This window comes from Siphateles boraxobius, unplaced genomic scaffold, assembly GCF_051911475.1.
Source record: "Siphateles boraxobius isolate OS27281-9 unplaced genomic scaffold, OSU_SipBor_1 12, whole genome shotgun sequence".
Classification (NCBI taxonomy): domain Eukaryota; kingdom Metazoa; phylum Chordata; class Actinopteri; order Cypriniformes; family Leuciscidae; genus Siphateles; species Siphateles boraxobius.
In genome coordinates this window covers 24900664-24907051 of record NW_027508722.1, presented here as the reverse complement: position 1 = coordinate 24907051, position 6388 = coordinate 24900664, and the positions used below count along the sequence as shown (strand labels likewise).

Genomic DNA, 6388 nt, shown 5'->3' with positions numbered 1-6388 from the left:
ACTTTGCATGTCATGAATGAGTCTTTATAATATATTAGTTTCACCTTTTAAGTTGAATTTTCTGAAATGAATGAACTTTTGCACGATTTTCTAATTTTTCGAGTTTCACCTGTAATATAAGTTAAGTACTGAAAAAAAAACTGTTTTACCCATATCAACAGCAACCTGTTTTAAAAGATATTTTAGAAAGGCATGAACCTTTGCCAGTGATGCTTGATTTCTTTCAAGACAATGTACTCTTCTGTCACTTGTTTCAAGAGCTTTACTTACGTCAATAACCAAGTGATAAACTGTAGAGTGTAAAATTGTCAACATCAAATGATGTACTAGCCTACATATTACAGCATTGTTTCAATACAAGACATACCAATGGACTCGTGAACCTTTCTGTCTTTGGGCACCGGATGTTCCTTCCTCACCGAAACAAAGGATTCATTCGATTAGCTTGCGTTGATATAAGGACTGGTCTTCCTTCTCTGATGTAAAACAAAAAAAGTCTCTACTTACTCAATTACAATTACTATTGTTCTTAAAACATAGAAATGAAGACAGTTATAAATAGGTTATTTTACCATACGATTCAGGAGAGAGCATTTGATGAGCAAATACTGATTGAAATATTGTAGGATCTTTACCTGGGAAGGGCTGATCACGGCAAGATTCACTGAGACTCACTAGTAGCTCTTGTGAGGGTCGGCTCTTAAAAGAGCTGTTGAGTTTGATGTTGTAGAGATCTTAAAAAAAGGACTAAGTAATTCTGCAAGACAGAAAGGAAGGTAATTTTATTACATTACAAGCAAGTAGAAAGTTTATAAAAAACAGTAGGATTTATTTCTGTATAGAGTGTTGCATAATTAAATGTTAAATGCATTTATGTAATAAGTTTACTGATGGGCATGATTAAAAGTATGTTATTAATAGCAAGCAAAAATAACACGATTCACATGCAAATGGGACAGTTATCAGCAGTGTAACTGATCTGATCATGAAAAAAATAATCGAATATCTGATGTCGTGTGACAAGTCAGATTAGCTTTTCCACCCTTGCAAACAGACAGAGGTAGGTCATGAGGTGTGGAGAGTAGGGGTGTCCATGGTTAACCGATTAACCGATTAACCGTTAAACATTGCGTAACCGAGTGAAACATTTTGCTCGGTTAAGTGGCGTCAATGGCGTGCATTGAATTTAGTTGTAATACATTTTTGCACCGCCAGAGCGCTCCCAGACATTTGAATTGTCCACAAGAAGTTCACTTTTCATAATTTTAAGGCCGTAAATAGGCTTTCATTTCTCTAATAGTGTAATGTCTTAATTTTAGTTTGAATAGGTCTTAAATTAAGGGAAGACGAGGTGTATTCACCTTGCTGAGGGGGATGTGATCAAAGCCTGGAGTGGAGCGAAAGCACGTTCCTCTCTCCACTCTAAGCATTCTGTAATCACTTCGCTAACAGTCCACTCCTGGTTTTCAATTCCCGCTCTCAGAAAAAAACTAACATGTAAAAAGACCGCTTACAAGTAAACATTTTTTTAATAGTTGGTTGGGATGAGTAGCCTAACTGAGTAGCCTATTTAATTGGAATATCAAATAGGTTGTGCGATTATTTAAAAAAAATCTCTATCTCCATGTTTTCGGTGCTGACGCGTTCATGTAATGTAGCCTGGGTTGCGCTGCCAATAACCTAAAAGCTGTCAAAAAGAACAGGCAAAAGTAATGATTATGAATATGTCAAATATAGCAAGGAGACATTTTAATTGTTTCCAGGCTCACTCAGCTGGAAAGATGAAGTTGACAATGCTGATTCGCGATCTTCGCAGTGAACGCGCCAGAAAGAAATGCACTTTTCATACGGATTACATAAGCAGAGAGCAGTCTGTTTTCTTTCGTTTTGAATTGTTGTGTTTAAAAGTAGACATTTCAATATAGATTTATTTATCAGGTCTGTGAGACAACTAGGCTACCTTATAGCCTACGCTAAGTTTCGGAATTCGTTTATGAGATGAGCTCCAGTTCACGCGCCGGCGGGTCTGTATTATCTAATGTCTGCTATATTTACTTATTTCCAGGTAATTGGTTGATGAAACATTGATTAAAATTAAGATACAATTAATACAAAACGAAATTCACTTTAAAGAAAGGCTTTGTGCATTCTGTTTTAGGTCTCTGTGAAAGTTTTAGTGCCGCTTCCAGAACTGCCACGTCCAATTGTTTGTTCCATTTAAATGCGAACACGAAAAATAAAATAAAATGAATGTTTTATGTTCTGGGGAGAACTGACCCTTCATTCGGCAGTAGTACTTTTGGTTTGTGCAGTGTAATTCACAGAATTAGGTAGCCTAAAACAATATTTTGCCACCTAAAAGTTAAAGATGTTTTGTGCAGTTATTAAAGGTGTTAAAAATGAACTACCCCTTTCTCGTGTGTCTGTATCTCGGGGTTGCGGCGCGTACACTATGGTTAACCGAGTATTAACCGCTAAGGGCCTCGGTTAACGGTTAATGAAAAACTTGAAAACGTGCAGCCCTAGTGGAGAGACATCATGTATCATTGGAACATGAACAGACAGGGTCCAATTTGTAATCATTTTAAATAATACTGTGGCGAACAGGACGGCCGAGGGACGTGAGAGAACGGCGCGAGGCCGGTGGTGCGATTGCTAATGAGCAACACCTGTGAAGCACACCGGTCTCGCATCTCTCACGGAGGAGCGGAAGCATAAAGGGGGAGCGACGACGTTGATGATCGAGAGAGGAACAGGCCTGTATTTTAGGCCCTGTGTCCACGAGAACGATTCTGGGTGAAAACGTAAAAATATTTTATTGGATGTGCCTTCGTTTACACGGCAACAGCGTTTTGGAGGCTTAAAAAATCAAAAAAGTGAAACCACCCTCCAGAGTGGAAATCTTAAAAACGATCCACCGTCGCGTTCCCATCTAAACAGTAAAAACGCAAATCTGCTCACTGTGGCTCTCGTCGCGTACGTGTTTACGTCACAGGCATGCGCCATTACAGGAAAATAACCCCAATATGTCGGATTATTTACATAGGTCGGACCTTCAAGTTGCCATAGCAGCTCTGATAAACCATAGACATCTCTATATGATGTCTATGTGATAAACGTACAAGAGTCTTTTCAACAGTTGTACAAAATATTCTCAGATATTGGTGTTGTTGTGTCGCAGTGCTTCACATTGCCACCTAGCCGCCTGGAGTGCATACTACATCGAATTTCCCACACTTTTGCGTCATCATATGCACGCGGATTTCCCCCCGATAACGCTCGTCTAAACGCAGAATAAAAAGTGATAACGCAACGCCACTTTTGCGTTTTCTCTTCAGATCGTTTCCGTGTAAACATAGCCTTAGTGGAGTTTTGTTTTTTGTATTTGTGTTTTATTTTAGCCAGCAGTCGTCCGCGAGGGGCTGCTGGCCGTTATGTTTATTTTAGGTAAGCCAGCAGTCTTCCGTGAGGGGCTTTTGGTTTGTTTGTTTTATTTTAAATAAAGTTTATTTGATTGTTCGCCGGTTCCCGCCTCCTTCTTCCCTGAAAATTGCTACAAATACAATGCAATTAATATAAACTTTCTGACAGTGTGTGGGGCATCCGCAACTGATTTGCAAATATCGCGACAAATATGTACAGGAATTGAGGCAGTAGCCAATGACAGCACTAGGAGTAAAAGCTGCAGGATTATGTACGAGTATACAAATATGTATGAGCATCGTATGAATTTAAGAACTTGTTAAATCTTGTAAATTATTAAGACTTAGAGACTATGTTTGTACTGATTGGGCTATGGGTTTTATAAGAAAAGGTTTAAGAAACAACAAATGATTGATAAAATGTTTGATTACAGGTTAAAACCAACACATACATACCATTGTGAATATTTGCCTTTGTAGCTTTTCGTCTCCCGTTTGCTTCTCCTCAAACAATAGTGAGCTGACTGAGTCCGAAAGGCCCTTTTGGTCTTTTCAGCTGAAAAAAGAGAAAATCAAATATCATAATGTATAATATATAGGATTATTTAAAGGAAAAATTACAGATTTACCTTACAATTTTTGGATTTTAAATTATTAGGCATTAAAATCATGGTAAGTGTTGTGGTTACTATGCATTTACAACAAATATTACTATAAAACTACCAATACTGAGGTAAAAGCATGGTGAGTTTTGTGGTTACTGTGCATTTACAACAAATGACACATTGAAACTGCAAATACTGTGGTAAAAGCATGGTAAGTGTTGTGGTTACTGTGCATTTACAACAAATATTACTTTAAAACTACCAAAAGCATGGTAAGTGTTGTGCTTACTGCGCTTCTACTACAAATACCACTTTGGAACAAATTACTACTTTGAACCTGATATGAATATATATTTCATATATGATTAACTGATTGAAGGTCTAGGCCTAAGTTATAGCACGTCACGTGACAGACAGTTTTTAGTCACGTTAGTTTAGTAATGAGTTTCAAATTAGAAACCAATGAAACGCAAAGCCTCCGTGGAGATGACAGATATAATGCAGTGACTGAACATGAGAGAGCTAATCCGATTAATATCGACAAACAGAAAAGACATAATAGCAAACATTATTTGGACCGCGTATTTACGCCTACTTACCAACATCTGGCACACTTGACCTGATGCCAAACATCGCGATGTGTTCGGAATGAGACTTCTTCAACGCTATTTCCTACTGATAAAATTCGCGTCTGTTATTTCCGCCACAGGTTTCCCATTGAAAGCAATGGAGTTCCTAATGCGCCACGGAGTGACACCAAGGGGCGCATTCGGCATCTGCTATGTGACGGCTCGGGCGCTTGACCATGCTTCAGTTGTTGACGCCTTGGGAATGAGAATGGGTTGGAGAATATGTGCTAACCAGAATCTGTCAACAAAGCCACTTGCTGTCAGGCCACTGTGTGGATGCACGTCCAAATCTTCCCACATTTGTTTTTACAACCAGAACATGAATTTCCAACTTAGCACTTGTGTACCTAATGTCTGTCAGAATGATAGAAATATTTCTTCACATTCATATTCAAGAGTAAAAATGTCTTATACAAGACATTGGAGAGAAATTGCAATGATGAAAAACTTCAAATAGCCTACAGTTAGAATTCAGTAAAATACGAAAATTGAGCAGTCATTTATCATAAAGTTATGCAGGTGAAAGCTGGTCCCTGAACACATCTGACTTGTTTGGCTTGAGGGAAGTCATAGGAAAGGATTGTCACAAGTTGGTCATTTCTTAAGTAGGATCATGTAGAACTAAACAGCCTGCTATTCCATCTAGCTGTGGAATGCTAATGGCGGACAAGTGAAAAGAACCACTCATCTCGACTATAATGAGTCAAACACGACCTAAACCTGAACCTAAGCATCAGTGATCACCCATTCTTTTGTTTTACAAATTTCTGAGAAATTCGACTCTAAAAATTGTTTAGTGATATAAAGTACTTCCAACAAGCTTGAGCATGAGCAATAGTTTGAAACATAAAACAAAATGTACTCTTTACAAGCTAAAAATAAACATTGATAGGAAAAAAGCACATTATAATCTTAATATGGAGTTGATTAAGAGATTTCTTCTCTCTCCTAATCACATATTTTCTTTCTAGTTCATCCTTCAGTTCCTATTAGTTCCCCATCTTCACATATTCCTATGTGATTATAAAAATATACAAAAAATCATTATTATTAGTTAGTGGTTATCAGTATTGTGCTCAATACAACACATTCATTCTTGAACTATACTAACACATTTATTTTTTGATCAAAAATTATTCTCATATATATATATAAAAAAAAACTATTTTAACAATGTAACTTAATTTTGTTTTCTTTTAACTTAATTAACATGGTGCTACATAAATTTCTAATCTTACATTCATGGGTCCAAAATTAAAATTCATCAAGTTTCAGATGAGAGGGAAAATTTATCCTTACCAAGTAAATAAAATGGCAAGCTGAAAAGTTTTTTGGTCATTGCCCTAAAAAAACAATTCCATATAATAACATATATTTCTTCATAAAACAATACAAATGTCATATTCTTTTCAGGTAAGAAATTGTGATGGATAGCAAATATTTGAAAATTTGTCTTTCATTTTCTTTTCTTTCTTTCTGTCTTTCTTTTTTTGTGTGCAAAATTACTTTTGGACTTTTGTATGAATGTTACATTTAAACATTACATTTTGTCTTGCTTTTCACCCCCACGTTTTTACCACTGCTTTTTCTGCTTATTTATTAGTTATTTGAGTTATTTATTTTGTAGGAGCGCCAATCATGTGTAGCAAATTCTCCACTTCACCTCACCTTATCTGTATCTCTATCTGCTTTTCTGTTTATTACTTGAAACCCTCATAAAAATAAATAAACA

At 36.7% G+C, this 6388-nt stretch overlaps 1 long non-coding RNA gene across 1 annotated transcript; it reads right to left on the bottom strand.

Annotated features, from left to right (window-relative positions):
* Positions 1-389: 389 nt before the first annotated feature.
* On the bottom strand, positions 390-3937 carry LOC143714095 (uncharacterized). Its single transcript, XR_013195404.1, has 3 exons — positions 3879-3937; positions 636-757; positions 390-476 (listed from the first exon to the last, which is right to left on the bottom strand). It is a non-coding gene; the product is annotated as an uncharacterized LOC143714095 (long non-coding RNA).
* Positions 3938-6388: the final 2451 nt, after the last annotated feature.